The following is a 12016-nucleotide window of genomic DNA, read 5'->3' on the forward strand; positions in this document are numbered from 1 at the left end:
TTCTTTCATATGAGTAGGAACAAGGAAAAAGACACTCTTGTTGAAGCTGATCCAGAACCTGAAAGGACTCTAAAAAGGAAACCCAGAGAAGCTAAATTACAACAATCTAGAGGCAACCTTTCTGAAATTTTTGAACAAGAGAAGGAGATGGCAGCCGAACCCAAAAATAATAATGCAAGGAGGATGCTTGGTGATTTCACAAAACCAACGTCCAAGTTTGATGGAAGAAGCATCTCAATTCCTGCCATTGGAGCAAACAATTTTGAGCTGAAACCTCAATTAGTTGCTTTGATGCAACAGAACTGCAAGTTTCATGGACTTCCATCTGAAGATCCTTATCAGTTTTTAACTGAATTCTTGCAGATTTGTGAGACTGTTAAGACAAATGGAGTAAATCCTGAAGTCTACAGGCTCATGCTTTTCCTTTTTGCTGTAAGAGACAGAGCTAGAACATGGTTGGACTCACAACCTAAAGATAGCCTGGACTCCTGGGATAAGCTGGTCACGACCTTCTTGGATAAATTCTTTCCTCCTCAAAAGCTGAGCAAGCTTAGAGTGGATGTTCAGACCTTCAAACAAGAAGATGGTGAATCCCTCTATGAAGCTTGGGAAAGATACAAGCAGATGACCAAAAAGTGTCCTTCTGACATGTTTTCAGAATGGACCATATTAGATATATTCTATTATGGTCTATTTGAGTTTTCCAAAATGTCATTGGATCATTCTGCAGGTGGATCCATTCACCTAAAGAAAACGCCTGCAGAAGCTCAAGAACTTATTGACATGGTTGCAAATAACCAATTCATGTACACTTCTGAGAGGAATTCCATGAATAATGGGACGCCTCAGAGGAAGGGAGTTCTTGAAATTGATGCTCTGAATGTCATATTGGCTCAGAACAAAGTGTTAACTCAGCAAGTCAACATGATCTCTCAAAGTCTGAATGGATGGCAAAATGCATCCAACAGTACTAAAGAGGCAGCTTCTGAAGAAGCTTATGATCCTGAGAACCCTGTAATAGCAGAGGTAAATTACATGGGTGAACCTTATGGGAACACCTATAATTCATCATGGAGAAATCATCCAAATTTCTCATGGAAGGATCAACAAAAGCCTCAACAAGGCTTTAATAATGGTGGAAGAAACAGGCTAAGCAATAACAAGGCTTTTCCATCATCTTCTCAGCAACAGACAGAGATTCTGAACAAAGCCCCTCTAACTTATCAAACATAGTCTCTGATCTGTCTAAGACCACTTTAAGTTTCATGAGTGAAATAAGATCCTCCATTAGAGATTTGGAGGCACAAGTGGGCCAGCTGAGTAAGAAAGTCACTGAAACTCCTCCCAGTATTCTCCCAAGCAATACAGAAGAAAATCCAAAAGAAGAGTGCAAGGCCATTGATGTAATCAATATGGCCGAATACACAAGGGCGGAGAAGGACAAAAATCCTAGTGAGGAAGACCTCCTGGGATGTCTCTCAAAAAAGAAGGAGTTTCCTATTGAGGACCTAAAGGAATTTGAGGCTCATATAGAGACCATAGAGATTTCATTAAATCTCCTTCTGCCATTCATGAGCTCTAAAGATTATTCTTCCTCTGAAGAGGATGAAGATGTAACTCGAGAGCAAGTTGCTCAATATCTAGGAGCCATCATGAAGCTGAATGCCACGTTATTTGGTAATGAGACATGGGAAGGTGAACCTCCCTTGCTCATTAGTGAACTTGATACATGGGTTCAGCAAACTCTACCTCAAAAGAAACAAGATCCTGGGAAATTCTTAATACCCTATACCATATGCACTATGACATTTGAAAAAGCTATGTGTGACCTAGGGTTAGGCATAAATCTTATGCCAATCTCTGTAATGGAGAAGCTGGGGATCATTGAGGTACAGCCTGCCTTATTCTCATTACAATTGGCAGACAAGTCAGTAAGACAAGCTTATGGATCAGTAGAGGACGTGTTGGTAAAGGTTAAAGGCCTTTACATTCCTGCTGATTTTATAATCTTAGACACTAGGAAGGAGGAGGATGAATGCATCATCCTTGGAAGACCTTTCCTAGCCACAGTAGAAGCTGTAATAGATGTTAACAGAGGAGAATTAGTCCTTCAATTGAATGGGGACTACCTTGTGTTTAAGGCACACGGCTATCCTTCTGTAACAAGGGAGAGTAAGTGATGAGCGGATAATTTATACGCTTTTTGGCATTGTTTTTATATAGTTTTTAGTGAGTTTGAGCTACTTTTAGGGATGTTTTCACTAGTTTTTATGTTAAATTCACATTTCTGGACTTTACTATGAGTTGTGTGTTTTTCTGTGATTTCAGGTAAATTCTGACTGAAATTGAGGGATTTGAGCGAAACTCTGAAGAAGGCTGACAAAAGGACTGCTGATGCTGTTGGAATCTGACCTCCCTGCACTCGAAATGGATTTTCTGGAGCTGCAGAACTCCAATTGGCACGCTCTCAACGGCGTTGGAAAGTAGACATCCAGGGCTTTCCAGCAATATATAATAGTCCATACTTTATTCGAAGATTGATGACGTAACTTGGCGTTGAACGCCAAGTACACGCTGCTGTCTGGAGTTAAACGCCAGAAAAACGTCATGATCCGGAGTTGAACGCCCAAAACACGTCATAACTCAAAGTTCAACTCCAGGAAATGCCTCAGCTCGTGGATTAATCAAGCTCAGCCCAAGCATACACCAAGTGGGCCCCGGAAGTGGATTATTGCATCAATTACTTACTCATGTAAACCCTAGTAGCTAGTCTAGTATATATAGGACATTTATCTATTGTATTAGACATCCTGGATCCTGGATTGTATTTTGAATCCTGTGATCACGTTAGAGAGGGCTGGCCATTCGGCCATGCCTGAACCTCCTTTGCTTATGTATTTTCAACGGTGGAGTTTCTGCACACCATAGATTAAGGGTGTGGAGCTCTGCTGTACCTCAAGTATTAATGAATTTCTATCTTCTTTTATTCAAATCTCTCTTATTCTTATTCCAAGATATTCATTCGTACCCAAGAACATGATGAATGTGATGAGTCAGATTACCCTCATTATTATTCTCACTTATGAATGTGAGTGATTGACAACCACTTCCGTTCTACATGCAACAGAGCTTGAATGCGTATCTCTTAGATTCCCCAACAGAATCTTCGTGGTATAAGCTAGATAGATGGCGGCATTTATGAGGATCCGGAAAGTCTCACCTTGTCTGTGGTATTCCGAGTAGGATCCTGGGAATCCGGAAAGTCCAACCTTGTCTGTGGTGTTCCGAGTAGGATTCTGGTAATGAATGACCGTGACGTGCTTCAAACTTTAACCTGCTGGGCGTTAGTGACAGACGCAAAAGAGGGATTCTATTCCAGTAGGAGCGGGAACCAACCGGTGATTAGCCGTACTGTGACAGAGTGCGTTAGCATAGTTTTCACTGCGAGGATGGGATGTAGCCATCAGCCATGGGTGATGCCTCCAGACTGGTTAGCTGTGCGAGTGACAGCCGCACAGGATATTTCCCCGTGAGGAATGAAAGTAGTCACAGTTGATGGTGAACCCCTATACAAAGCTTGCCATGGAAAGGAGTAAGAAGGACTGAGTAGAAGGAGTAGGAGAGCAGGCGTCCAAGAGCTCTACAGCATCTCCACATGCTTATCTGAAATTCCTACCAATGAACCTGCATAAGTATCTTTATCCCTTTCATTATTTCTATTTTCGAAAACCCATAAACCATTTTTAATCTGCCTAACTGAGATTTGCAAGGTGACCATAGCTTGCTTCATACCAACAATCTCTGTGGATTCGACCCTTACTCACGTAAGGTTTATTACTTGGACGACCCAGTACACTTGCTGGTTAGTTGAACGGAGTTGTGAAAATAAACAATGTCATCAGAGTAAACATCCTACAAGTAGAAAGAACAAGTGATCACAATTTCGTCCACCAAGTTTTTGGCGCCGTTGCCGGGGATTGTTCGAGTATGGACAACTGACGGTTCATCTTGTTGCTCAGATTAGGTAATTTTCTTTTCAAAAATCTTTTTCAAAAATTTTTCTTTTATTTTTCGTTTTTTCAAAAATATTTTCGAAAAAAAATAATAAAAATACAAAAAAATCATAAAATCATAAAAACCAAAAATATTTTGTGTTTCTTGTTTGAGTCTTGAGTCAATTTTTAAGTTTGGTGTCAATTGCATGCTTTAAAAATTTTTTCTTGCATTTTTTTCGAAAATCTCATGCATTCATAGTGTTCTTCATGATCTTCAAGTTGTTCTTGACAAGACTTCTTGTTTGATCTTGATGATTTCTTGTTTTGTGTTGTTTGTTGTTTTTCATGTGCATTTTTGCATTCATATTTTCCATGCATTAAAAATTTCTAAGTTTGGTGTCTTGCATGTTTTATTTGCATCAAAAAATTTTTAAAATTATGTTCTTGATGTTCATCATGATCTTCAAAGTGTTCTTGGTGTTCATCTTGACATTCATAGCATTCTTGCATGCATCTTGTGTCTTGATCCAAAATTTTCATGTTTTGGGTCATTTTTGTGTTTTTCTTTAAAAATTTAAAAATCAAAAATATCTTTTCCTTATTTCCCTCCAAAATTTCGAAATTTTGGGTTGACTTGGTCAAAAATTTTCAAAATTAGATGTTTCTTACAAGTCAAATCAAAATTTCAAATTTTTAAAAAAAAATCTTATCTTTTCAAAATCTTTTTCAAAAATCATATCTTTTTCATTTTTTTTATAATTTTCGAAAATTTCAAAAATCTTTTTCAAAATATTTTCAAAATCTTTTTCTTATCTTTTATATTTAATTTTCGAAAATTAACTAACAAGTAATGTGATTGGTTCAAAAATTTGAAGTTTGTTACTTTCTTGTTAAGAAAGGTTCAATCTTTAAGTTCTAGAATCTTATCTTGTAGTTTCTTGTTAGTGAAATTATTTTTAAAATTAAATCTTTTTCAAATATATCTTTTTATCTTTTATCTTATCTTTTTCAAAAATTTTATCTTTTTTTCAAAATTTGATTTCAAAATATCTTATCTAACTTCTTATCTTCTTATCTTTTTTCAAATTTTGACTTCAAATCTTTTTTAATCAACCAACTAACTTTTTGTTTGTTTCTTATCTTTTTCAAAACCACCTAACTACTTATCCCTCTCTAATTTTCGAAAATTCTCCCTCTCTTTTTCAAAAAAATTCTTTTTGTTTTAAATTTTAATTTTAATTATATTTTGTCTTTAATTTTCGAAAATCACTAACCTGTTTTCAAAAATTATTTTCGAAAATCCTCTCCCTCTCTTCTCTTCTTCTTTTTAATTAATTAATTACTAACACTTCTCTTCACCCCCTATCCTTACTCTTTATACAGACTATTCATTCTTTTTCATTCTTCTCCCCTTTCTCTTTCTACTAACATAAAGGAATCTCTATACTGTGACATAGAAGATTCCTCTTTCTTTTCTTGTTTTCTTCTCTTTCATATGAGCAGGAACAGGGAAAAAGGCACTCTTGTTGAAGTTGATCCAGAACCTGAAAGGACTCTGAAGAGAAAATTAAGAGAAGTTAAATTACAACAATCCAGAAATAACCTTTCAGAAATTTTCGAACAAGAGAAGGACATGGCAGCCGAAAATAATAATAATAATAATGCAAGGAGAATGCTTGGTGACTTCACAAAGCCAACGTCCAAGTTTGATGGAAGAAGCATCTCCATTCCTGCCATTGGAGCCAATAACTTTGAGCTTAAGCCTCAACTAGTTGCATTAATGCAACAAAACTGCAAGTTTTATAGGCTTCCATCTGAAGATCCCTATCAGTTTTTAACTGAGTTCTTGCAAGTCTGTGATACTGTAAAGACGAATGGAGTTAATCCTGAAGTCTACAGACTCATGCTTTTCCCTTTTGCTGTAAGAGACAGAGCTAGAATATGGTTGGATTCACAACCTAAGGATAGCCTGGACTCCTGGGATAAGCTGGTCACTGCCTTCTTAGATAAATTCTTTCCTCCTCAAAAGCTGAGCAAGCTGAGAGTGGATGTTCAAACCTTCAAACAAAAAGATGGTGAATCCCTCTATGAAGCTTGGGAAAGATACAAGCAGCTGGCCAAGAGATGTCCATCTGACATGTTCTCAGAATGGACCCTATTAGATATATTCTATTATGGTCTCTCTGAATTTTCGAAAATGTCACTGGACCATTCTGCAGGTGGATCTATTCACCTGAAGAAAACGCCTGAAGAGGCTCAAGAACTCATTGACATGGTTGCTAACAACCAGTTCATGTATACCTCTGAGAGGAATTCTGTGAATAATGGGGTCCCTCAGAAGAAAGGAGTTCTTGAAATTGATGCTCTGAATGCCATATTGGCTCAGAACAAAATGTTGACCCAACAGGTCAACATAATCTCTCAAAATCTGAATGGATTGCAAAATGCATCCAACAGTACTAGAGAGGCTGCTTCTGAAGAAGCTTATGATCCTGAAAACCCTGCCATGGCAGAGGTTAATTATCTGGGTGAACCTTATGGAAACACCTATAACCCATCATGGAGAAATCATCCAAATTTCTCCTGGAAGGATCAACAAAAGCCTCAACAAGGCTTTAACAATGGTGGACGCAATAGGCTAGGCAATAGCAAGCCATATCCATCATCTTCTCAGCAACAGACAGAGAATTCTGAACAAAATAATTCTAATTTAGCTAATATAGTCTCTGATCTGTCAAAAGCCACTTTCAGTTTCATGAATGAAACAAGATCCTCCATTAGAAATTTGGAGGCACAAGTAGGCCAGCTGAGTAAGAAAGTTATTGAAACTCCTCCCAGTATTCTCCCAAGTAATACAGAAGAGAATCCAAAAGGAGAGTGCAAAGCCATTGACTTAGTCAACATGGCCGAATGCACAAAGGAAGAGGAGGACGAAAATCCCAGTGAGGAAGACCTCCTGGGACGTCCTCCAAGCAAGAAGGAGCTTCCTAATAAGGATCCTGAGGAATCTGAGGCTCATACAGAGACCATAGAGATTCCACTAAATCTCCTTCTGCCATTCATGAGCTCTGACTATTATTCATCCTCTGAAGAGAATGAAGATGTGACTGGAGAGCAAGTTGCTCAATACTTAGGAGCTATCATGAAACTGAATGCCAAGCTGTTTGGTAATGAGACTTGGGAAAGTGAACCTCCCTTGCTCATTAGTGATTTGGATACTTGGATTCAGGAAACTCTACCTCAAAAGAGACAAGATCCTGGCAAGTTCTTAATACCTTGCACCATTGCCACCATGAGCTTTGAAAAAGCTCTATGTGACCTTGGGTCAGGAATAAACCTTATGCCACTCTCTGTAATGGAGAAGCTAGGGATCATTGAGGTACAACCTGCCTTGTTCTCATTACAATTGGCAGACAAGTCCATGAGAGAAGCTCATGGGATAGTAGAGGACGTGCTAGTAAAGGTTGAAGGCCTTTACATCCCTACTGATTTCATAATCCTAGATACTAGGAAGGAAGATGATGAATGCATCATCCTAGGAAGACCTTTCCTAGCCACAGCAGAAGCTGTGATAGATGTCAACAGAGGTGAGCTAGTCCTTCAATTAAATAGAGAATATCTTGTGTTTCAAGCACATGGCCATCCCTCTGTGACAAAAGAGAGTAAGCATGAAGAGCTTCTCTCAGTTCAAGGTCAAGAAGAGCCCACACAGTCAGACTCTAAGTTTGGTGTTGTGAAGCCACAACCAAACTCTAAGTTTGGTGTTCAAACCCCATATCCAAACTCTAAGTTTGGTGTTGGGACTAGACAACATTGACTTGATTGCTCTGTGGCTCCCTGAGAGCCACTGTCAAGCTATTGACATTAAAGAAGCGCTTGTTGGGAGGCAACCCAATTTTATTTATCTAATTTTATTTTGTTTCTTTGTTATTTTTGTGTTGAATTAGGTACATGATCATGAGGAGTCACGAAAAAATCAAAAAACTTAAAAACAGAGTCAAAAACAGAAGAAAAAAATTTTTTCACCCTGGAGGACGCACGGGCTGGCGTTCAACGCCCAGAAGATGCATCTGGCGGGCGTTCAACGCCAGAACAGAGCATCTTCCTGGCGCTGAACGCCCAAAACATGCTACATCCTGGCGTTTAACGCCAGGATGCGCACACAGAGGGCAATCTGGTGCTGAACGCCAGAAACAAGCTTGAAACTGGCGTTCAACGCCAGAAACAAGCATCACATGGGCGTTTAACGCCCAGAACATGCACCAATGGGCGTTTGAACGCCAGAATGGTGCATGTAGGCAATTTACACGCCTATAGGGTGAAGGAATGGTATTTCTTTTCACCTCAGGATCTGTGGACCCCACAGGATCCCCACCTCAGGATCTGTGGACCCCACAGGATCCCCACCTACCTTTTCTTTTAATCCTATTCACACTCTCCTAATCCAAATCTCATTTTCAATGTCACCCTTCCCAAAAACCTTCACCAATCACATCAATTCCTCTTCCCAATTACCCCATTCACCATTCACATCCACCTCCTCTTCCCCATAAACCCCACCTACCTCCATTACATTCAAATTCAATTTCCCACCCTTTCCCACCCAAAATGGCCGAAACCCAACCTCCCCCCTCCCTATAAATACCTCTCCTTTCTTCTTCATTTTCACACAACAACAACCCCTTCTTCTCTCATATAGCCGAACCCCCTCCTCTCCTTCTCTACCCAAATTCTCTTCTTCTTCTTCTACTCTTCTTTTCTTTCTTGCTCGAGGACGAGCAAATTTTAAGTTTGGTGTGGTAAAAAGCCTAAGCTTTTTATTTTTCATTCACCATCAATGGCACCCAAGACCGGAGTTTCCTCAAGAAAAGGAAAAGGGAAGGCAAAAGCTTCCACTTCCGAGTCATGGGAGAAGGAGAGATTCATCTCCAAGAGCCACCAAGACCACTTCTATGATGTTGTGGCAAAGAAAAAGGTGATCCCTGAGGTCCCTTTCAAGCTCAAAAAGAATGAGTATCCGGAAATCCGACATGAGATCCAAAGAAGAGGGTGGGAAGTCATAACCAACCCCATGCAACAAGTCGGATTATTGATGGTTCAAGAGTTCTATGCTAATGCATGGATCACTAGGAACCATGATCAAAGTATGAACCCAAATCCAAAGAACTATCTCACAATGGTTCGGGGGAAATACTTAGATTTTAGTCCGGAAAATGTGAGGTTGGCGTTTCATCTACCCATGATGCAAGGTGATGAACGCCCCTACACAAGAAGGGTCAACTTCAATCAAAGGTTGGACCAAGTCCTAATGGACATTTGTGTGGAAGGCGCCCAATGGAGAGTAGACTCCAAAGGCAAACCAGTCCAACTAAGAAGACTGGACCTCAAGCCTGTAGCTAGAGGATGGTTGGAGTTCATCCAAAGATCCATCATCCCTACAAGCAACCGATCTGAAGTTACTGTAGATCGGGCCATCATGATTCATAGCATCATGATTGGAGAGGAAGTAGAGGTTCATGAAGTCATAGCCAATGAACTCTACAAAATAGCTGACAAGCCTTCATACATGGCACGGCTAGCCTTCCCCCACCTCATATGCCATCTATGTTATTCAGCCGGAGTTATCATAGATGGAGATGTCTCCATTGAAGAAGACAAGCCCATCACCAAGAAAAGGATGGAGCAAACAAGAGAAGTTCCTCACGGCCCTCAAGAAGAACATGAGGAAGTTCATCATCAACAAATGCCTCAAGGAATGCACTTTCCTCCCAACAACTATTGGGAGCAACTTAGTACCTCTTTGGAAGACTTGAGTCATAATGTTGAACAACTAAGGGTGGAACACCATGAACACGCCCTCACTCTCCAAGAAATAAGAGAAGATCAAAGAGCAATGAGGGAGGAGCAACAAAGGCAAGGAAGGGACATAGAAGAGTTGAAGAACATCATTGGTCCTTCAAGAAGAAGACGCCACTAAGAGGTGGATTCATTCCTTGTTCTTTATTTTCTTTCTGTTTTCAGTTTTTAAGTGTTATGTTTATCCATGTTTTTGTGTTTCTACTTCATGATCATTAGTGTGTAACCATGCCTTAAAGCTATGAATAAAATCCATTAGTCTTTCACCACTCTTAAATGAAAAATGTTTTAATTCAAAAAAACAAGAAGTACATAATTTTCGAAATTATTAGTGAATTTAATTTAATTATATTGATGTGGTGGCAATAATTTTTGTTTTCTGAATGAATGAATGAACAGTGCATATTTTTGATCTTGTTGTTTATGAGTGTTAAAATTGTTGGCTCTTGAAAGAATGATGAACAAAGAGAAATGTTATTGATGATCTGAAAAACATCATGAAATTGATTCTTGAAGCAAGAAAAAGCAGCAAAAAAAAAAAAGTGGCGAAAATTTTAGCAAAGATCCAAGGCTTTGAGCATCAATGGATAGGAGGGCCCAAGGAAATTAAATCCAGGCCTAAGCGGCTAAATCAAGCTGTCCCTATTCATGTGCTTGTGTCATGAAGGTCCAAGTGAAAAGCTTGAGACTGAGTGGTTAAAGTCGTGATCCAAAGCTAAAGAGTGTGCTTAAGAGCTCTGGACACCACTAACTGGGGACTTTAGCAAAGCTGAGTCACAATCTGAAAAGGTTCACCCAGTTATGTGTCTGTGGCATTTGTGTATCTGGTGGTAATACTGGAAGACAAAGTGCTTAGGGCCACAGCCAAGACTCATAAGTAGCTGTGTTCAAGAATCAACATGCCTAACTAGGAAAGTCAATAACACTATCCGAAATTCTAAGTTCCTAGAGAAGCCAATCACTCTGAACTACAAAGGAAAAAGTGAGATGCCAAAACTGTTCAGAAGCAAAAAGCTACAAGTCCCGCTCATCTAATTAAACTAATATTCATTGATATTTTGGACTTTATAGTATATTCTCTTCTTTTTATCCTATTTGATTTTCAGTTGCTTGGGGACAAGCAACAATTTAAGTTTGGTGTTGTGATGAGCGGATAATTTATACGCTTTTTGGCATTGTTTTTATATAGTTTTTTAGTGAGTTTGAGCTACTTTTAGGGATGTTTTCACTAGTTTTTATGTTAAATTCACATTTCTGGACTTTACTATGAGTTTGTGTGTTTTTCTGTGATTTCAGGTAAATTCTGACTGAAATTGAGGGATTTGAGCAAAACTCTGAAGAAGGCTGACAAAAGGACTGCTGATGCTGTTGGAATCTGACCTCCCTGCACTCGAAATGGATTTTCTGGAGCTGCAGAACTCCAATTGGCGCGCTCTCAACGGCGTTGGAAAGTAGACATCCAGGGCTTTCCAGCAATATTTAATAGTCCATACTTTATTCGAAGATTGACGACGTAACTTGGCGTTGAACGCCAAGTACACGCTGCTGTCTGGAGTTAAACGCCAGAAAAACGTCATGATCCGGAGTTGAACGCCCAAAACACGTCATAACTCGAAGTTCAACTCCAAGAAATGCCTCAGCTCGTGGATTAATCAAGCTCAGCCCAAGCATACACCAAGTGGGCCTCGGAAGTGGATTATTGCAACAATTACTTACTCATGTAAACCCTAGTAGCTAGTCTAGTATATATAGGACATTTATCTATTGCATTAGACATCCTGGATCCTGGATTGTATTTTGAATCCTGTGATCACGTTAGAGAGGGCTGGCCATTCGGCCATGCCTGAACCTCCTTTGCTTATGTATTTTCAACGGTGGAGTTTCTGCACACCATAGATTAAGGGTGTGGAGCTCTGCTGTACCTCAAGTATTAATGAATTTCTATCTTCTTTTATTCAAATCTCTCTTATTCTTATTCCAAGATATTCATTCGTACCCAAGAACATGATGAATGTGATGAGTCAGATTACCCTCATTATTATTCTCACTTATGAATGTGAGTGATTGACAACCACTTCCGTTCTACATGCAACAGAGCTTGAATGCGTATCTCTTAGATTCCCCAACAGAATCTTCGTGGTATAAGCTAGATAGATGGCGGCATT

At 39.3% G+C, this 12016-nt stretch overlaps 1 non-coding gene across 1 annotated transcript; it reads right to left on the bottom strand.

Annotated features, from left to right (window-relative positions):
• Positions 1-546: 546 nt before the first annotated feature.
• LOC112767851 (small nucleolar RNA R71) lies at positions 547-650 on the bottom strand. The gene has a single exon (XR_003185297.1). It is a non-coding gene; the product is annotated as a small nucleolar RNA R71 (small nucleolar RNA).
• Positions 651-12016: the final 11366 nt, after the last annotated feature.

This window comes from Arachis hypogaea, chromosome 2 (genome assembly GCF_003086295.3).
Source record: "Arachis hypogaea cultivar Tifrunner chromosome 2, arahy.Tifrunner.gnm2.J5K5, whole genome shotgun sequence".
NCBI lineage: Eukaryota > Viridiplantae > Streptophyta > Magnoliopsida > Fabales > Fabaceae > Arachis > Arachis hypogaea.